General features: G+C 37.5%; 1 long non-coding RNA gene across 5 annotated transcripts in view; it reads left to right on the plus strand.

Annotated features, from left to right (window-relative positions):
- The window catches only part of LOC149217482 (uncharacterized), a 57,727-nt gene that overhangs the window by 14,577 nt on the left and 20,329 nt on the right, over nt 1-22,821 (plus strand). The window contains exon 1 of one of the 5 annotated variants that reach the window (XR_016251275.1): nt 18,981-19,751. The exons of 2 other annotated variants lie outside the window; for them this stretch is intronic. This is a non-coding gene — a long non-coding RNA (uncharacterized LOC149217482). Of the gene's footprint in view, nt 1-18,980; nt 19,752-22,821 lie in introns of those variants that run through there. 2 more of the 5 variants (XR_016251273.1, XR_016251272.1) reach the window with 2 other exon arrangements.

A 22,821-nucleotide genomic window follows, 5' to 3' on the forward strand; every position in this document is an offset into this window, starting at 1 on the left:
TCGACTGCAATCCCTTCGAAGGGAGGTTAAAAAATGGCAAAAGGAGAAAGCAGCTTCCAGTAAAAAGGAGCTAAAGAATATATGCAAGGAATTAGAACACTTATCTGTCCTTAAAAATTCTCACATGTCGTCCTCCATCAGAATCCGAATTTGGGTCTTAGAAAAAAGAAAACAAAAGATTTTAGAAGAAGAAGAAGTATCGTGGAGGCTCAAAAGTCGCGCATTATGGCTCAGGGAGGGTGATCAAAATACCAAGTTCTTTCACAGGTATGCTAATAAGAGAAGGGAGACTAATGCTATTTGGGAGATCAAGGATGAGCACGGTAATTCTCACTCCACACAGGAAGCCATCTCTAGAGAGGTTGTAAATTTTTTCAAAATGGCATACAGTGAGGATTCCGCCTACGATTTTGAGGATATTCTATGGGGAATAGACCCATACCCCACTATGTTTGATGAAGGCCTGAACAATGCTCTTATTGCTGAAGTTTCTGAAGAAGAATTACTGGCAACTATGAAAACATTCCAGAAAGATAAGTGCCCCGGTCCGGATGGGTGGACCATCGACTTCTTCATCCACTTCTTTGAATTATTCAAGGAAGATATCCTCAAGATGGTCGAGGATTCGAGAACTCAAGGCTTCATCAGTCAGAAGATCTCCTCTACATATATCGCCCTTATTCCAAAGAAAAAGCTCTCATCCACATTTTCAGATTATCGGCCCATCTCATTATGCAATGTACTATACAAGATCATATCTAAGATTATTGCTATTCGTATCAGGAACACTCTATCTCTTCATCTGTCCACAGAGCAACACGGCTTTCTCAAAGACAAAAACATCTCTGAAGCGGTGGCTCTCACCCAAGAATGCTTACATTCAATGCACAGCAGGAATATAGATGCGGCTCTTTTGAAAATCGACCTAAAAAAGGCATACGATTGTGTGAGCTGGGGCTTTATAAGATGCCTTCTGGCTAGGATCGGCCTAGATGTCAGATGTACTCGATGGATCATGGCCTGTGTGGTGGATGTAAATTTCGTTGTCCTCATAAACGGTGCCCCTACTCCTTTTTTCAAAGCGGCCAGGGGATTACGCCAGGGCTGCTCCCTATCTCCACTTATCTTCATCCTTGTCATGGAATCTCTGAGCTTACACATAAAGATCGTGGTTCAACAAGAGAGATTCAAGCCTCTTCCCATAAGCAAGCATAATTTCATGTCACACTCACTTTTTGTCGATGATATCCTTCTGTCAGCCATTCTGTGCAGATCTACATGGTTGTGTATCTTTGAAATCTTAGAGAGATTCCAAAAAGCCACCGGCATGCATATCAACGATTTAAAATCTTCTTTCCATGTCGCTGATGAAAATGGTGATACTATCACTTTTATTACAGATCTTTTCCATATCAAAGCATTTCCTATTAAGAAGGGTTTCAAATATCTTGGTTTCTATTTGAAACCTGTGAGTTACAGAGTGGCTGACTGGTCGTGGATTCTAGATCGGTTCTACTACAAAATTTCTACTTGGGAATATAGATGCTTATCCATTGGAGGTCGCGCCATCCTTACCCAATCCGTGCTGGTACAAATCATGGTTTATTGGGCCCTCCTTTTCTATATCCCACCAGCGATTATTAACAGTTTAAACAGAATGATAGCTAATTTCATTTGGGGTGGACAGAAAGAGAAGATTAAATTTCATCTCAGCAAGCTTTCGACGCTGTCTTGGCCAAAAAAATGGGGGGTTGGGGCATATTGGATTTACACTCCTTTAGAAGAGCGCTTCTATGCAAATCAATGTGGAATGTGATTATGGGAGAGTCCAACTGGAGCAAATCTATCAGAGCTAAGTATATGGACGACCTTAACATAACATATTGGTTCAGACAATGCTCCATTGGGTCCGCCAACGGCTCATACATTTGGAGAGGTTTTAAAAAATTGGAGCCTTTTTTCAAAAAAAAATTTGATTTGGAAATTCCAAATGGGATCCAGCATTATTATTAGTTTTGATGAGTTCGCAGGTGCGGGTGAATCGATCCACATCTCCCATCATCTCCTGAGATATCTACATAGCAGGGGATATTTCTTCTGGGCCAGTGTTATTAAAAAATGGGACGGTGCCATCCCAATCTGGAAATCTGCTTCTGATATGCAATTGACAGGTGTTCTCGCAGCCCAATGGAACGCCATCACCCTTTCCCTTCAATCGCGTGGTCTATATCGTTCGTTGGACAGGGATTGCATCATTTGGAAAGGTCTCGGCGACACTTTGGTTGTTCGTGCAAGGCATATATATCTCCAGATTTTACAAACAGAATTCGATACATCTGATCATATCTTTCTGCCTACGTTCTGGAAATCTGGATGCCCTTTAAAAATCAATATATTTGCCTTGCTGGTTTTTCATAATAGGAATCTCACTTGGGAGAATCTCCAGAAGCGCAATTGGTGTGGGCCTGCTATATGTCTCCTTTGCAGATGGAACACTGAAAATAATATTCATATTTTTCTACAATGTCCACAATCCCTGTTGATTTGGCAACACTTATCTGCTCACTTTGGATTCGCTAATGTCACCGCTCCTAACATCTACGAGGCCTTCAATTTATGGAGCAACATGTGTAGCAAGAGAAGGCGGATCCTTTTGATCACTATCTGGACCATCTGGAAATGGCGCAACCGGATGATTTTCGACTCCATAAGGGAACTGTTTAATATAGTCTTCGAATCAATCCTTCGTTTATACGAAGCGCTTGATCAGCCCCGACTCCTCAAAGTCAAACAAGGAGTGAAACAGCTGCCCATGGATGCCTATGAATATCCCTATGCTTTTTTTGATGGCGCTGCCCAGCATGACATATGCGCCTGTGGTGTTTATATAATTCCAGTTGAAGGTCAAGCTTTTGATATATATTGGAACGGAGAACTTGGAACCAACAACAAAGTTGAAATTATGGCTTTGGCCGGTCTCATCTCTTTCTTTGATTTCCTTGGTCTCAAAAATCTTCATATTTTTGGAGACTCCAAAGTCACCATAGACCATGTGCTATCCAAAAATTGCATAAAAAATATTCACCTCTCTGGCTGGTTGAACAGGCTTGAGGCTTTGTGGCTCAACAGGAAGGACTACTCAATCTCCCACATCGCCAGGGGAAAAAATCGGAGAGCAGATGCTTTGTCAAAGCAAGGGCTATCATTGCCACAAGGATTATGGAGGCTGCAGATTACAGTTGACAACACCTCCTGCCAGATCCAAGATTTTTCCATGCAGGGTACATATTTCTCTATTTTGTGAGGTCATATCTGGTATGAATGATGCTCCCCATCTTTTGTCTCATTATATGTTGATTCTTCATACATAACATTGGCTCATGGGACTGTTTTTTGGAATTCTACATGAAGATATGTCCAATATGCAACTTTTTCCTCATGGCTTCTATGTAACAGATCTGTCTAGGATACATATATCCTTTCTCCAGGAGGTCTTGAGCCAATCTTCTCTTTTCAGATCAGATGCCCACATATTTACAGTGCTGTAAATTTCTTTTTTTTGGATGAATATAATATAACTATATAGCTTTTTTTTCGTGCTGAAAAAAAAAATAAAAAAAACAATATAACTTATTTTTTAAAAGAGTATCTACATTTTCAAATTTCAATTTCTTATTTGTTTATTGATTTTTTTTTCAAATAAAAAATGAGTAATTTTATTTGCTTTAGTTTAATTGTTTTAAATTAATAATATAATTTATTTTTTAAAAGAGTATCAACATTTTCAAATTTCAAATTTTTATTTGTTTATTGAATTTTTTTCAATTAAAAAATGAGTAATTTTATTTGCTTTAGTTTAATTGTTTTAAGATTTATTTATTTTTTTATTTTTTTTAGAATTCAGTGATACAAATTTTTAAGAGATTGTAATTTTTCGTTATTTTAATTGCATTTTTGAATGCACAAATGGATTTGTACTTGAAACCCCCTATATCACTTGGATTGTGTAAACTGCACAGCTCAAACTTGCCATTCTAACAAATCCCTACAAGATTTGACTAGAAAATATAATCGGAAAAGTGGCAAGTGGCAAAATATCGAACAATTAAACTATGCTATTTTATTTTTGCAAAAGGAACAAAATTACATTCATAAATGCCCTTGACATTCAAAGAGGCTCATAGTCCAACTAGTTTGTCCATATGAAGAACCAAAAACTAATTATAGTTGGCTAAAAGGATCTACTTGTTGTTACATAGTTAAAAAATATACATTAAAAAAAACTTCAATTCTTGTTCAAGGTTTTAGAAGTCACTATTTGTGAGCATCTTAAAGTAAGTACAACTATTCATTGTTAGAGCCATGATTCATGAAGATACTCGAAGTGGACAATGTAGGTTTCTTTTTTTATGATTTTCCATGTGTCTCAGTCTAGTTTCAAACTAGCTTTTGAGAGGTTATCTATCCCTTGATTCTTACCTTTACACATGATGAAAAGTTGGTATGAGAGAAATAGTTTATCTTATTTTTTGTTAAAAAATGTAACTAGTGTCGGTCTTCATAATTGTACTTGTCAAAAGAAAATTTATTATTAAAGAAAATGACTTATTAAAGCATGGGTTTCATGCTTGGGTCAATGTTTTCTCGATCAAAGCCTCCACTGAAGGCTTCTAGGTTTTGCCTCAAGTCATTAGAGTCATTGACATTTTTATTAGACCTTCTTGGGCTTTTATATCATGTAAAATTAATTATTTTTGAGTCCAAAATGGTTATTTGTCACCTCCACACCAAGTTGGCCATGTCCCCATGAAGTCAGCCTACATTAGGGCAATTCAACCCAGCAGAAACACTATATAAAGAGAGATAATTCGACCTATTTGGAGCAACCACTCAACAAGTTCGATCTTCAAGGAAGAGAGATCGAAAAGAGAGCAAAGTAGATGGAGAAGGACGAAATTTGCTAGGAAGACCTAATTTGAGTTTCTGGGCTATCTATCTCTCACACTTGCGAAGTTTCTTGGCAATTGTTGGGGCCACAATTCTGTGTCTACTGCAGGTCCGAAATTTTGTTGTTGGGGGTCGAAGTTCTATTGCTGGGGCGCTGAAATTTTGGACTAAAACTGCTGCTGGGGAGCTGTCACTTGGAGACTCTGATAGGGATCATCTATTGAAGGGAAGGGCTGACTTGGTGGTAGGAGGAGGTCTTTGTCTAGGTCTAAGAAGTTTGGAAGTGTCTCAATTTGAATCTAATGAAGTAAGAGTTTGACTGGGTTTTCCCCTTGTAGGGGTTTTGCGTTGGCTGGGCACCTACATCTTGTGTATCTTGTTCTTGTGGTTTTCATATATAGATAATTTGGTAATCGGTTGATGAAAGATAAACTAATAAAGAAGTGAAAGAAACCAACATAATTCACAAGTAACTATCAAGAAAGAGGAATCAAACCCTAATTCCTATAAGCATTGATTTCTCAACACGGTATTAAAGCTAAGGTCAAAGAAGGTTGAAGATCACTTTGTTGTCTTGGAAGAAAAGGTTACTCCCTCTATGTTAAGTTACTTGAAGATGGAATTCAATATCGTGAGAATTGCAAGAAGTTAGATTGAAAGGATCATCTACAATCTATCTAGGAAAGTCAAGGGTGAAGGATTTTTGGCTGCACTTATAGGTACTCTTGATGATGACAACACATGGATCATTGATAGTGGAGTATCAAGACCTATGACGGGAGAAGTGGACAACTTCATACTCTATCAAATGAACCATCATCTCATGCAGTGGAGCTAGGAGACAACAACAATTATGCAGTCAAGGGCCTTGGATTTACATCACTAAAGCTGGAAAGGGGAGAAAAGCTACACCTCAACAATATACTCCATGTCCCAGGTTTGAAAAAGAATTTACTTTTCATTTCTTCTTTAGAAGATAAAGGAGACAGGGTTGCCTTTGTAGATGGTAAAGTTTTGGTTTGGGGAAAGGATTTAAGTATTGAAAAGGAAAAATCTATTGGAGTTCGTGAAGGAAGGCTATATAGAGTTATAACACCATCTCCTCAAGCCCTAGTTCACATGGAAATCAACCCTATCGAATTATGAAAGAAGATATGGACATATTCATTACAAGATAATGCCCTCACTTAGTCAAATGCTAAAGGGAATCCCCAACATCAAGGAAGATCATGAAGGAGTATGCAAGGGATGTGCTTTGGGAAATAATACAAGGAAACCTTTTACAAGCAGTGGTACAAGGTCTAAGGAGATCTTAGACCTCATTCATTCTGATGTGTGTGGACCAATGTCTAACAAATCTCTTGGAGGCCATCTTTATGATGTGACCTTCATTGATGATCACTCTAGAAAGACATGGCTCTATCTTCTCAAGACAAAGGACGAAGTATTTGAAAAGTTCAAGGAATTTAGATCCGAATTGGAGACCTTAACCGAAATAAAGATAAAGACTTTGAGATTCGACAATGGTGGGGAATACACTTCAAAAAAATTAATTGCATATTGTAAATAAGCATGTATTAAGAGGGAGCTTATTGTTCCCTACAACCACAAGCAAAATGGAGTTGCAGAAAGGAAAAATAGAACAATTGAAGAATGTATACGAACTATGATATTTGATAAAGATCTACCAAATTTTCTACGGGGAGAAGCAACAATGACAACAATATATATACAAAATAGAAGTCCTCATAGAATCCTTGATAATATGACACCGGGAGAAGCATTCATAGGGAAGAAGCCATGTGTAGACCATCTTCGAATCTTTGGGTGTCCCGCATACATCCATGTTCCAATTTCCAAAAGACAAGCAAAAGAAATTGGATTCTACCAGCATAAAATGGATCTTCGTTGATTACAATATTTCTTCAAAGGCTTATAGAATCTACATCAAGGAAGGAAGACAAATTGAAGTTAGCAAGGGTGTTATATTTGATGAAAATCATGCCTACAAAAGATCCAAGGATATACCAATCGAATCCGATGATGAAGATGTACCATTATTCGAAGAAGAAAAGCATCATGATAAGAGAACTACAAACCAAGAAGAAGAAGAAGGACCAAGTGAGCCTATTCTACCTGGAATAATTCTTGCAACAAAGAAGAGGCCAAATTGGTTAAAAGCTACACTTGAAGATGTTGAAGGACATGGAGCTACTAAAGGAACTTTTAGAGAAAGCAAAAGACCAAAGAGATATTCAGGATATGCAACATACATGACAAAATTGATAGAAGTTGAACCAACTACATTTGAATAAGTTGCTCATCACGAGGAATGGAAGAAGGCGATGCAAGAACAATATCAATCCATCATGAAGGGGTCTGGGAAATTGTTCCTAGACCAAGTGACAAATTGGTTGTCATCTCAAAATAGATTTACAAAATCAAACATGTTGTTGATTTAAGCATAGACAAATATAAAGCTAGATTCTTGCAAGGGGTTTCTTACAAAAGGAAGGTATAGACTATGAAGAAACGTTTGCTCCTACTGCTAGGTATACTACTATAAGATCTTTGGTTTTGCTAGCTGCTACTATGGGATGGAATATCCATCCATCAAATGGATGCTAAAACAACATTTCTAAATGGAACCATTGATGAAGAAGTATACATTGAACAACCTGAAGGCTTTGAAATAAATAGAAGAGATACACATGTTTGCAGACTCAAGAAAGCCCTATATGGCTTGAAGCAAGCTCCTAGGGAATGGTATGTAAGAATGGATGCATATCTCTTAAGAATTGGGTTCGTCAAAAGTTTTGTTGTTGCAAACCTCGACATTAAGGTGGTGAAGAATGGACCAATCATTATACTACTATATGTGGATGATTTGTTTATTACAGGTGTGGAACGCAGGATACTAGAATGTAAGAAAACATTGGCAGCGACATTTGAGATGAAAGATTTGGGATTCATGCACTATTACTTGGGCTTGGAATTTTGGCAGAAACCCGGTGAAATATATTTGGGTTAAGGTAAATACATAATCAAGATGTTACAGAAATTCGACATGATGGATTCCAAGCCTATGAATACTCCTATGATCACCAATATCAAGAAGTTGAGAAGCTTTGACTCTAGTCTCGTTGATCCTACTAGTTATCGTACATTGGTGGTTTCTCTGATGCACTGGTAAATATAAGATGTGATATATGTTTCGTTGTAAATGTTCTTAGTCAATTTTAGTTGGAGCCTCGTCATGATCATTGGATAGTTGCCAAGCATATTTTGAGATACCTACATGGCACAATACATCATTTTCAAAGTATGATGGAAAGGAAGTCAAGTTAACAGGTTTATCGATTCTGATTGGGGTGGCAATGAGACTGATGGAAGAAGCACTACCGGTGGATGTTTCAGTTTGGGATCTGCAATGATTTCATGGATGAGTAGAAAACAAGATCTTGTTGCGTTAAGTAGTGTTGAAGCAGAATATGTTGTTGCATGTGAAGTAAGAAAGGAAGTTTTTTGGTTAAGAAAACTTTTGTCATATTTGTTTGGAAAGCCTTTGGATCCTACAATGATAAATTGTGATAATCAAAGTAGCATCAAGATGTTTGAATACTCTGTATTCCATGCAAGGACGAAGCACATCAACAACAAGTACCACTACATTAGGAGTTTGGTACAAGATGGGGTCATGAAGCTACAATACATTCTGACATATGAACATGTAGCTGGTGTGCTGACGAAATCTCTTTCAAATAAGAAGTTTGAATATTTTAGAAGCATGCTTGGGTTGGTTGATGATACAGATTTAGTTGATAGGGAAAGATGAAGAATCTTATGGCAAGATGCTTAGGAGGACAATCTGGCCGACCTATGTATTGACGTTTAGATCCCAAAATAGGGAGGTTGGCGTTGGTCATGGAGGTTTGACCTTGGATACACACCTATATCCTTGGGTTGATGGTAGAGCTTACAAGCTTGAGTCCATCTTAGTCCCCCCTGATTAGAGTACCCTAGTCAAGTATCTAATTTGTAGCACTGAGTGTGCTAGAACTCTTTATAGTTCATTTCATTTTGAGATCTTCCATGTACTCTTATATGTATGTAATTATGAATACCTCCCTAGTTAAGAGGGAGTATTGAAGAATGTAACTAGTGTCGGTCTTCATAATTGTACTTGTCAAAAGAAAATTTATTATTAAAGAAAATGACTTATTAAAGCACGGGTTTCATGCTTGGGTCAATGTTTTCTAGGTCAAAGCCTCCATTGAAGGCTTCTAGGTTTTGTCTTGAGTCATTAGAGTCATTGTTATTTTTATTAGACCCTTCTTGGGTTTTTTTATCATGTAAAAAGAATTATTTTTGAGTCAAAAAATGTTATTTGTCACCTCCACACCAAGTCGACCCTGTCCCCATGAAGTCGACCTACATTAGGGCAATTCAATGTAACAGAAAGGCTATATAAAGAGAGGCAATTTGACCTATTTGGAGCATTCACTCAACAAGTTCGATCTTCAAGGAAGAGAGGCGGAAAAGAGAGTGAAGTAGCTAGAGAAGGACAAAATTTGCTAGGAAGACCTAATTTGAGTTTTTGGGCTATCTATCTCTCACACCTGCTAAGTTTCTGGGCAGTTGCTGGGTCCGAAATTTTGTGTCTACTGCAGGTCCGAAATTATGTTGTTGGGGGTCAAAGTTCTGCTGCTGGGGGGCTAAAATTCTGGACTAAAGTTGTTGTTGAGGAGTTGTCACTTGGAGACTCTGACAGGGATCCTCTATTGAAGGGAAGGGTTGACTTGGTGGTTGGAGGAGGTATTTGTCTAGGTCTAAGAAGTATGGAAGTGTTTCATCTTGATTTGAATCTATTGAAGGAGTTTGACTGGGTTTTCCCCTGGTAGGGGTTTTGCCCTGGTTGAGCGCCTACACCTTGTGTTCTTTTTCTTGTGGTGTTCATATACACATAATTTGGTAATTGCTTGATGAAAGATAAACTAATAAAGAAGTAAAAGAAGCCAACATAATTCAGAAGTAATTATCAAGCAACAAGAACCAAACCCTAATTCTTATAAGCATTGATTTCTCAACATTTTTAATATCATTGAATAATTGGAGAAGAGTGTAATTCTGCAACAATTTATCCCCTTTCATTCAATTTATAATGAGCAAGGAATATCCATAAATATGTAGATGAGTAAGGCCTTTTTTGCAAGGCTAAATGAAGAGTAAGCTTAAGAGTCGCGGACTCACAAAATTTGTTTATTGGAATTCTAATGTTGGTTGAGAATGAAATGTTCCCGTCATTGTTGAAACGTATGATGCCACCTACCCTTCCACAAGATGGGTCTCCCTAGGAAGACCCATCAAAGAAAGAACATGGCATGTCATTTTGGCTTTTGAGTATCCTAGTGAATTCATGGAGAAGAGTTTTAAGTGTTTTGTAGAAAAGCTAATAAAATGGTTAAGCTTTGGAGAGTGCATTACAAAGGTGAGGGATCCTTATTCTAAAAAATAGAATGATTTCTAGCAATCCAAATACCTAAGCTACAATAAGGGTGAGGGCTTGAATTTCTACGATCCCTGATTGCATAACTATGTCTTTAGTGTTTATGCAATTGTATCTCCTCCCCATACATAAGAAAGACCTTCTATTTGTTGGATTTTTGTCCAAACTTCCAAGGAGAATTTACAGCTAATGGTAAGGTGATGATTAGTTTTAGAAACTTGTCTACAAAGGTGACATCTCATGGGAATTGAAAGTTCCTTCTTTGTGCTTGTCCCAAGTAAGCACCTTATTATGCAACAAAAACCACATAAAAAGTTTGAAATTGGCTGGACACTTTAGATTCCAAAGCTTTTTCCCCACCACAGTGGAGGAACACCTCTAGTTTCTCAACCTCTAGTTTGTTGGGCTAGTAAAATGTATGCTAGCCTTGGTTCATATCCTCCTGCAAGATTCAAGGACCATAGCAACTTATCTCCCTTGTATGAGAAAGAAACAAAGGTGTTCTAGGGAGATTTGATATAATTGTTCCATATGGGAGCATAGTCTCCCTCAAGTCCTACTTATTAGCAAGGCATCCACTAAACGTGTTGAGTGCATTGGCCAAATTATCAAGGATTAAATGGTTATCTTTGCTACCTATCCAAGGATCCTTCCCAATAAGGGCTTGAGCCCCATTTCCAAGTTTCCAAATCGACCACCTTTGAGTGAGAAGTAAAGCATCCATGATAACTTTCCAAATGATGGACCCATTTTGCACCACCTTGTTAGGTTCCCTTAACCAATGCACCACATTGCCATGAGGGAAGTATCTTTCCTTTTTTACTTTGAGCCCAAAAATTTGTTCCTTGGATTAACCTCACATTTTTTGTTGTCAATGCTTTGGACTTGGAGAAGATAAATATGTTTTTTAAACCCCAAACCTTAAAGGCTTTCAAGGTGGCAAGTTTCCTCTAAGACGCTAAGATTAGATTCTTTTTTTAATTTTAGCACTCCATGACCAAAGAAATTAGAATGAGAGATATCTTATTTTGCCTAAAATGCCTTTAAGAATCCAAGCTAGAGAGGTTCAATAAAACAATATGGATTCTAGAATATCATTGACAAGTACTAGATGCCCTACTCTAGAAAGTTGTTTATTGCAATAGGCATTGACTTTCTTTTCTAGTTTTGCAACTAGGCATAACTAGTCAATTTTTTATAGTTGTTGGCTTTTAAGATGAATCACAAGTATTTTATTCCTAGACCCAATTCCTCAACCTAAAGAGAGAGAATATGTGAGATAGTAACCTTTTCCTAAGGTTACTCATTGAGTCCCTAAGTAGTTAAAGATGATTTTTCCTTGCCTATTGTTATACCTATGGCTTTGTAAAATAAATTCAAGAGTTCATTTAAGTACTCCATGGATCTACTAGTCCCTTCATAGAAAATTAAGATGTCTTCCACAAATAAGAGATGTGACATAGTACAAGAGGGACCTACAACAATACCTTTTATCCTTCCCATAGTTAGGGCTTCCTTAAATAGTCTACTAAGACCTTCAACGACCAAAAGGAAGAGCAAGGGTGAAAATATGACAACCTTGTCTAAGTCCTCTTTTTGCTTCAAAGCAAGGAGTTGCAAATCCATCTATGAGTTAGGCGAAAGAAGTAGAGCCGATACAATTGAGAGTCTAGGTGATGAAAGAGTGACCAAAATCCAGATGGATGAGAAGAAGTTTAAGATAGAGCTAACATACCTTTCTAAAAGCCTTGGATAAATCCACCTTGAAGGTGAGTGCTTTCTGATTGCCAATTTTGATGGAATGCAGTCCTCCTCAAGCTAAGTTGATGGCTTCATGAATCTGTCTCCCTTTCAAGAAACCAAATTGTTCTAAAGATATATGGTTTGAGCTAAGGTTGTCCTTTAGCCTCCTAGCTATCAACTTCAAAATGATTTTGTAAATGCTATTACAAAGCGAGATGGGCTTGAATCGATCAAAATTTAAAGGATTGTTTGTCTTGGAATATTCCATCACCTTCAAAATATTATTCTTGAGAATCTCAAAACAACCCAGATAGAACTCCACAAGGAACCCTCTAGCCTTAGGGCTCTTATCCTTTTGGAAACTATGTAGAACACTTAGAATTTCTTCCTTGGTAATTTCGACCATAAGTTGCATATTTTGCTCTTGATTTATAAAACGAGGTAAATAACTAACAACTTTTACAATTGCATATATCATTGCTATGGAATCTTCCTTAAAGAGGGTGTGAAAATGGTGTATACCTTCCTCAGCTGGGTCAAAGCAAGAGGTAGCTCTGGTCCCATCCATCTTGTTAATAACCCAAATAATATTTATTAACTTCCTATTGTTTGCATACTAGCAGAAGAAATTTGTTTTCATTTCCCACTCGTAGCAAATGACTTGATTTTTCATCCTTCATTCCTTTTCTTTATGTAAAAGAATTTTTCTTATGTTCTCCATTATGGATTTTATTTCATCCTTTTGAGGTTCAGTTAATAGTCCTTCCCCTTCCCCTTGATAACATTGAGTCAACTTCGTCTCCAGTTCCTTTGACAATATGTCACACCTCTTTTTTTCTCCTTGTACTGAGAGTTACCAACTAACTTTACTATTTTAAGGTTTGATTCAAATTCTAGAGGAGGGAACTCCTATGAGGAATGATTAAAGGATCTCCAACACTCTTGAATCAAATCTCATAAAGAGTTTTCTTCCAGCCAAGTTAGGTTGAGCTTGAAGGGACTGAGGGGTTTGTCCAAGAGTGAAGATACTTCCAAAATAATGGGATTGTGGTCTAAGTCCCCTCTTGACAAAACCTGTTGTCTTAACTGTAAATTTCCTTTCAAAAAAGATTTAGAGACTAGGAATTTATCAAGACAATGGGGGCTTTACCTTGTTGATCAATATCTTATCACATTGATTTATAAAGGGGGTTTTAAAATTACAAAATTAAAGTCAATATATTGTACATATTTTGGGACGAGGATGTGATGTATAAGGGGTTTATAGGGGGGGGGGGGGGGGTTTAAATGGGGTATTTGGGAAAAATAGGGATATTTAGTAATTTTTTTTTTTTTTTGAAAACTGTAAATATGTTTTGGGAGGGGGGGTTAAACATAAGGATTTTGGGAGGTATTTTCAATATCTAGTGAAATTAGAGGTATTTTTTCATATTCCATGAAAACATGTGTTATGTCTTAAGTTCACTAGGTGGAGACCCTGTGGTCAAGATGCTTTGCCACCCTCACCTCAATAGTTCACATATTCCTGCATGTGGGGAAGAGTTTGGCCCATTTTATATCTAGCATCTTCACTACGTCCAATTTTGAAATGAATAAATTTGCTAGGGGGGCCAAGTGGGACACTAGTACCTAGATTTCATAGGCCCCAAAAGTGAAATTTAAACCCCCCCTACCAAAGCAAGTCTAGTTTGAAAAAGATAATTTTGGAGAGTGAGCTTCCAAAATTGTTGTCTGCGTAAATAGGGCCCATAGATATTAATACAAAGGAATTTCTTGCCCAAGTCACAATAGAAGAGGGAGGTACCATGTAGCACCCTAGTTTTCATAATGTAAATTGTACACATATGGTATATAGGTTAGTGAGATAGATTACATGGCCGAGGGCCAATCTATGCAATATGTATATAAATTTTATTAATAAAAAAACATCATTGGTTGTGATATGAGGGGACAAAAACAATTATGATAATCTAAATCAACAAGAGGGAATTAAATTATTCCTTTGGTTGACTTGAGCTAGTGGCCAACTGGCTTGACTACCTAGTTGGCCAACATGCCTTTCTAATCATTTGACATGGTTGTTTGGTCAACTAGCTTGGCTACCTTTTTGATATATTTGTGCAAATGACTATCGACTTTTTGTGTAGCTAATCATTGACCTATTTGTGTAACCCACTGATGACTTGTTTTTGCAACCAACTAGAGTGATTGTGCTCAACTAGAGTCTTGATATATATTATTTTATTCCAAAAAAATGAAAGGGGGCTCAGAGAGGTGAAAGTTCAATAAATATTATTCCACTCACAATCAAAATCTACTTACCTTAAACTACACTAAAGGACAAATTCTACTTGGGGATGTGTATCAAGGAGCTAGGTACAGTGCCTTAGTTGCTAAGTGGCAAGTTTAGACCATGCATTTTAATTCCTTGGGTTCGAGGTAGAGGAGGACATCTAATTACTCATTATGTTCATCATTCAAGGAGGAATCGACTATCATGTTGTCAAAGAGTGCAAGATAGTACAAGCAATAAGGAATTGAGAAAAGAAGAAACCTGTGATTGAAGACTAAGATTACCTGAGAATTATATGGTTTATTGCCCTAGTGAGCCTTGAGATCCCAACATTGAGATTTCTTGGGAAGTTTTTGCTAGAATCCTTGGAAATAGGTGAGATAGCTGGAGGGATTGCATTATAGAGAGGGGGATGCACTCTTTAGTTTGTGCAAATCGAAGGGGAAAGCGAGATGGTGATTCAGGATGGTTGGGAAAGAAAGGGAGTTGTGTACCAATTGAATATTGGGCTATTGATAAAACTTAGTCAACCTTTTGTGGATTCATAGCCCCAGCTTGGGGGTGGCTTGCTGCTGAGAGAACTAGAGCAACAAAATCTACAATTGCGAGGGACATCCTTTGTACGTAGCTAGTTAGTGCCATTTATACAAGATAAGTGCTATGACTATGGTTTTATGTGATTAATGTTGTGTTCTATATAATGTACATATGGTGTTCATAGTCTAGATGTGTTATACATGCTTACATTATTATTCTTGTCATGTTCTATGTTGCATATCATAGTGGTTTGTATTATTCATTCATGCCAAGGCATGCTTTTGATATATGGGATACTGTAGTGAAGGAATTATATGTGGTAGGATGACCAAGATGTGGAATTGAGATACCATACCAAAGTACCTGGTTATATGAGCTTCTAGGTAGGTTTTAATGGCATAATTAATGGTATCAAAGTTACCAATTACGAAAAATATGAGCTTGGTTAAACATAATGAAAATACACTAGGGACAAAGTTAGATTAGTAGTGAAGAGATTTAGACAAAATTCGAAGCTAGTAGAGAAAAACATTCAAGTTATATTGGTCGATACCTAATTAAGTCAACAATCATTATGGAGTGGTAATACAACAAGACAAAAGAAGAAAATTTGTGTTCTAAAAAAAGCCTTGTACTCTCAACAATCGATACAAGGTAACGATTATGGTATTAAAATGTCTTAGAAGATGACTGGGTTGTTACGTACCAAGCCTAGTTAGAATGGGACAAGAGTTTGCTAGAGGTAAGGAGTTCTTTTTCCACCTTATGATAAGACCTTTGACCTTCCCTATGTAGCGATGGCAAAAGATTCCTAAGATGCCAAAGAGAAGTTAGAGTTTTTATGGCTATGTTTCCATCCAACATTGTTTCTTGTAGAAACAAGATTGATGGATTACGAATGTCCACCAATCTTTTGATAACCATTTTTTTGGATGGATTTTCCAACCCTCTACGATCAAGGAGAGAATGATTATGACAAGCCCTTTCTTGAGGCATTTGCTCTAAGATCTCGAATAAGAGATGATTATTTTCTAGTTAGAAGTTCAAAGTTGACTTGCTTTTGAGATATATGAAAAGAAAGGATTTATTTCCTCTTTGGGAAGACTTCAAGCCCCTATATTCGGAGGAATCCCTTCAATGCCATTCATGTAGGAGAGAGTGAGATCCTTTAGTCTTAGAGTGAAGGTTATATTTGAGCCCCATAGTGTGTAGGGGATAGCTTAACTAGGTGATAAGGTATGTGGATCCACTAGAGGGTCTTTGTTTGAGGGAGGAATGTAATCATAACATACTATTTAATCTCTTGAAGAAATATGAGTTGGATCCACTAGAGGGTCTATGTTTGAGGGATGAATGTAACCTTAACAAACTAATTAATCTTTTGAAGTGGTACGAGTGTTGAGTTGGGGTACTGAAAGGCCTGATGGGCTAGAGAGAAATTCCTTTACTTGTTCCTCCCCTTAACATAGAGCATAGTTCCTAGGGAGTCAAATTGTACTTCCTTTTCATTAGAAAGAGTAATAGGAGAGGGGGAAGAGAGTTGCTTACTTGGAACCAAGCCTTAACCATTGAGATTGATGGTGTTTGAGGGTTCCAAAAGACTTTGAGCTGACTATTTGAGTAGCCTCGAGTTGCTTCTTCATTTGAAGTGCTCCTTGAGAGGATTGAATTGGTGCATTCACATCTCCTAAGTCTTTCCAAACCCATATTTTGCACTTTAAAGATATAGAGCAGTTTGTCACTAGGTGTCCATAAGAAATGATGATGCCCACATTTGAAGGGGATCTCTTCATAGTCTCTCTCTTGACATAAAACAACATTCCCTTTCTTGATAATCACAAAATTTGTTAGTCCTTTGGATAAGCTCATACCTACCAGAATTCAAGGCATGCCCATATATCTAGTGTTTTAATAGGAATTTTCGACTTCACTGTAAAAACCCAGAGCATTACCCATCTCTTGGAAGACCTCATTAGACTAGAGGATCAATGGTAGCTCAAGAATTCTAACCCAAACTAGAATTATCTCTAACTTCTTAGAATTTGCATCAAAGTTGACCCTCTAGCATGAAAGGAGTTTTTTTTTGCATCTTCCCCTGAATTCAAGATCCAAACCATCCATCCTTTTTCCATAACCAAGCTCTAGGCACATAACCATAACTTTGGTAAAATTGTTAGTAGTCCAACTCTTTAGAGTTCTCACTGACATGTGCTTGTTCGTGAATTATCCTCCAAACCCACATCCTCCATATATCCATACTTTTGTGGAGCTTAATCCTTCTTCCCAAAAGCAAATTTGTCTCTTCAAATTTGCATTTAACACATTTGTGGTTCCTCATGTGCTTCTCTAGACCTCTTGAGCCTATTATCTTTGTGTCGATGTCCAAGTTCGCTATGGGTGTGATGTTGCTCACCAAATTTTTAGAAAGATGTTTCCTAATAAAATCCATGTCTTGGGATATATTTGCATCCACTTCTTGGTGCAACTCAAGTCTAAAGTCCTTTCCCATTGTGATTTCACCCTCATCATGGGATTGGGTGGAGTTGAGAGACTAGTGAATGTCATGATTGGTTTCCTACATGCCATTTTAAAGGGAGTAGATGAGTGAATCCATTTGCAACCTAGTTTCATGTGAGACATCAAAGACCCTTGCACTGGCATCAATCAAATCTCTGGCAGAGTTATGAGATCAATCCCTCGTCCTATTTAACATTTGTAGTTACTAAAGACCAATACCTCTAATATCAAAGCTGAATGGCTCTTCATCCATTTTCTTGGTGAAAATTGCAGAGAAGCCATGGTTCCCTCTGGAAAATTTTGACGTAGACCATATCTAGTAGCCTTCAAAAAGATCCCCCACCTAGTCCACATGCTCCTTAATATGTAAAATACCGTGGATATTCCACTGGAACAGTTTATCACAACATATCTAATTAAATTACTAAATTCTATACTCTGTAGGTTAATTTTTCCTTCAGATTACAGATTTTTTAATACCTGATTTTCTGCTTAAATAAATGAAATTGCTAAAATGCGAGAAATAGAGAATAGAAAGAAACACACACACACACACCATCCACAATAGACACAAGTTTTTACCTTGGAAAACTCTTATGGGAGAAAACCCAGCGAGGAGGCTGCGGTGCTCTTTTTTTGGCTTGTAAGGTTGATCTGAGCTTTAAGCCTCTATGTTTTGCTCTCTAACTTTCCGTTCCTAGTTGACATGCTCAACTATAGAACAAAATACAATAACATAGAATGAAATCCCTACTCATCTTATTTAACATAGCTTGATAGCCAACCAGGGGTAAGATTTGACTCCCTCAACCCCTATTTAAAGTTATGATTTTGGACCTTCTAGCATCTACTTGAAAGTCCACAAGTGGCTAGCTCCATATGCATGAGGAACATGGGTTAACGTGACATCGTTTCATACCATGGTGGTCAACACAGTGGATCAACCTGCATAGTTTTTACATATAAACTTTGATTAATATGATTTTTGCAAATTGGAAAAATCTCTGAATATTATAAAACATACATAAAAAACTTCTATAATTAATGTTAAATTAAACATCACACTAGCCTAAATAAGACATCCTAACTTCGGATGACCATGTGAGAAAAGACTTTGATCCGCTAAAATTTAGGTTCAAAACCCTCCAGCCTCCCTCAGTGAACAATGTAATCGTATATAAATAATAAATATTGTATCAGCTTACCAAATAAAAATCTCCGAATATTATAAAACATACATAAAAACTTCTATAATTAATGTTAAATTAAACATCACACTAGCCTAAATAAGACATCCTAACTTCGGATGACCATGTAAGAAAAGACTTTGATCCCCTAAAATTCAGGTTCAAAACCCTCGAACCTCCCTGAGTGAACAATGTAATCGTATATAAATAATAAATATTGTGTCAGCCTACCAAATAAAAAATAGTCAAGCATCACACCTAAAATTGAACCGATAGAGATATGCACCTTTTGGTCTAGGGTTTTCAAGTGTCTCCGCTATTCTGCACTCTCATTCCTATTATTCTATATTTCAACACCGATACCCTCGAACGTTCATTGTTGTCGTTGGCAGGTTGTCCGGGTTCGGACAGATCGATTAGGGTTTTGTGTTCTTTCGAAACCAGAGAAATACCCGGGATCAATCCTCTAACCAGGATAAACGGGTATATCCGTGGTCTATTCTTCTTTCATCGCAGACTTCTCCGGCGAATGGAAAAGAAAGGAACCGGTGGAGGCTATTTCCTCAAATCCTACAATGTCCTCCGAGTAAGGAAGGTGTTAGGAATTATGGCCCATGTAGCATGAAGCGCTATTCGTTCATAGCCCTCCCCTATGGAGCGCTACCACTCTGCGGAAGATTGTATGCTGCCTCCATCTCTAAAGGAAGGAGAACGCGTTTCAGCGTGAGCTTTAGTGAATAACATATGGGTTTGCCTGCCAGAGGTGAAGGGTAGGCGTTGTTTGGTAGAAGAGTTTTCTCCGTTACAGAATATGGAGGATTTGCCAAAAAAATCGCCATCGAATGAAAAAGCTACATTAGCTTTATCGCAATGGGCTGGGGAATATCCTTCATATTCTTCTCCCTTGAAAATTCTTCTCTTAAACAATGCCCACCCATCTTCTCTGGCCATATTCCCATTCTTTGCCAAGACCGCATCTATTACATATTCCCATTCTTTGCCAAGACCGCATCTATTACGAGTAAGTTCAGCTATCTTTTCCCATCTGTAACAACTTTTCTTTTGTGCTGCATCATCTGAAATGCTATTCTTGTTTTGACATTGATCTTTTCGCTTCTTATTTTAAAAGTCAATAGATTTTAATATTTTTCTGTTTTTGTTTATTGATTGTGTTGAATTGAGGCTTCTGTGATCGATGTAGAAAACTTTTGTCGAAGCATTTCGAATCGACTAGTGTGGTTCCTCGTCCGGACAAGTTGAGGAGTCAGATCATGGCTGCAAGTTAGATCATAGCTGCAAGTTAAATAGGGAGGGCAGATCCTCGCCATTTGGAAGAAGATCTTCTTAATTCGACTATAATTAAGAAGACAGTCAGATCCTCGCCGTTGGAAGAAGATCTTCTTACTTTGACTATAATTAAGAAGAGAGTCAGATCCTAGCCGTTTTGGAAGATCTACTCTCCCTATTTAACTTGCACCCATTTAACTTGCAGCCATGATCTGACTCCTCGACTTGTCCTGACAATGAACCACACTAGTTGGTTTGAAACGGGTTGACAAAGATTTTTTACATGTGATTTACACCGAAACTCTTCTTAAAAAATGATTGAAAACTATATGATATTTAATTTAATTATATTTTTGCAAATATATATTGGAAATATTGTATTTGTTGGAAATAAATAAGGCATAAATGATCTCTTTGGATTAACCTGCGTTGATATGGAATCATACAATGCTGTCAAAGTCACTTAGGATCTCATCCGCGCCCACTCGCTAGTTTTAAAACTGGGTATCTGCGTTAATGCAAATACGATCATCTTGCTGCTTACAGCTAGATCACATTATATTGGGCATATTGGAAATATTGTTGAGAATGAGACAATAACAGATTATTTAGTTAGTCTTTAATCTAAGAGTTTAAAATTTTATTAAACCTATCACATGGGCCTTGTGGCAATTAAGATGGAAAAACTTATCAAATTTACAACTTTTCTTACCATGCATGAGCCTCTTACATCTTGTACTAGCTTTTTTTTTTGACTGGTATATATTCCCCTTATGAAGATCTTGAGTACCATTGTGTGCACTATATAATAACAAATGCAAAAACAAAAATCGAAGAATTTGCGGAGAGGATTACATCAAAAAGCCTTGAGCTAAGTGTTTTAACTTTCAAGTGATTACCGATCTTTGACAGAGTAGTTTTGGAGATTGCAAACCTTGAGACCAGATTTTGCAAACAGAACTTTTGAGTGGATACCATTGTCTGACTCAGCAGTTTCATACTTAACATGTTTACTGGCTTTAAGGAACATAGCATGTTCCTGCCCTTCTCACTACCGTCTTGGTCATCATCCTGGTTCCCCTCAGCTAATTCATATTGCTGATCTTCCCCTAGAGTGTTATATTCACCTAAACTTCTGCAACTTGTAAACCTCACCAATGAGTTATCTTTGTCTTCAAGCTGAGTCGCATTGGCATATAATCCGCTTGCTTCTTGTTTTGACATATTTCAATCGTTGCCCGTGGGCTTCAAGTCATTCAACATTGTCACCAAAGCATTTAATAGTCTTGAGCCTCTCTAGTAGAATTTAATTTTGTGTGCTTTGAATCATTGTTGCAAAATTCAGCATGGGGAAAATTTAGTGAGGATCATCACCTCAAAAAAATGCAAAATTTGGTTAAAATGGATAAAATTGGCCAACATAAACTTGGACATGAAAAACTCAAAATTTTGGCAACCTTGGAAAAATCAGAAATATTGAGAGAAATCAGGGAGTTTTTACCATTTTTCCTTGAATCTCTTCTTAGAAGGTCTTAGATTGTTGCCACCTAATTCATTTACGGGTCCTCCATCATTTGTCTATGTAAAATAACAAGGAAATTTTTTTGCTAGTTCTGAATTTATCCACACTGATAGACTGCTAATTATTTACACAAATTCAGTCTACTTCAAATACTTGAGTTGGCCTTAGGTTAGTGCTTGTTCTCTACCTCAGACCCTCAACAGTGTCGGATTTGTTGTTTCCTAGACCCACACACTTCCTCAACAACCCATTTATTCTATATAGGAACCACACTTGCTTTCAAGACTCTAGGTCTGTGGGACAGACCTCATTAACCCTAGGGGTTGCGATTGGTGCTCTAAATGACCTCACTCAGCCTCAACTACTGGGATTTACCTACGACGATACTTCATAAACCCTCAGACTGTCACAGGACCACTTTTGGACTTCAGTCTGTCACGAGATGACTTAGGAGTTGTTATATGACATAGAATTGGTTGCTCAACCTCATGATATGTGGTCTGCTTTAGGCTATTCTCCTATTTTCCATAAAGCAGGTTTGTAAGCTCTTAGTCTTAGTCTATCCAAAAATTCTACGGTGATTTGACCCCAAAACAAACTTGCAGGACTTCAAGAAGAGGTTCGGATTAGCTTGCCTTAGGTGGATGCTGCCTTAGAAGAGATTTGTTTGTTTTGTTAATCTTCCTCAAATTCGTTATTATATAATATAACCGTTGGAGTTGCGGCCTACTTCAGGACGTCTTGATTTTGCCATAGAGAGATAAAGCCATGCTAAATAACTCGAGAAGATTTTGAGTTGTCCAATAATTGAACCTCAAAGAACTCATCCAACTTCAATAGGGTTAGGTATTGCCTTGCTAGAGATCTTCCCAAAATTAATTCGCTGCTCCTTCCAATAATTAAAACCCTGTTGCTAGAACAAAGTAGAAAGAGGAAATAAACTAATTAGGTTGGAATCTTTCACCATCGAAATTAGAAGAAAGAGACTAGGTAGGGTGGGATTGCCTCTACCAAAACTAGTCCAAGATAAATGGGTCTTAAAACCCTTAGAGCCTCAGGCCCAAAGGAAATAGAGGCAAATGATCTAATCCAATGATGCCTCAAGTGCTTCTAAGCCTCTTGTATTTATAGATTTCCATGATGGGGGTTCTCTCTTTAATTAGTTGAGTGATGTTCACACCAAGCCCCCACTTTGCTCTTTTTGCCCCGGTAGCCCCAAAACTTGCCCAACCTTGGGTATTTTGGGGTTTTCCCCTTTATCAAGGACTATAGCCTACGTGGT

Source organism: Pinus tabuliformis, chromosome 1_1, assembly GCF_031772625.1.
Source record: "Pinus tabuliformis cultivar Carrire ecotype Pingquan chromosome 1_1, CPIR1, whole genome shotgun sequence".
In the NCBI taxonomy this organism is placed as follows: domain Eukaryota; kingdom Viridiplantae; phylum Streptophyta; class Pinopsida; order Pinales; family Pinaceae; genus Pinus; species Pinus tabuliformis.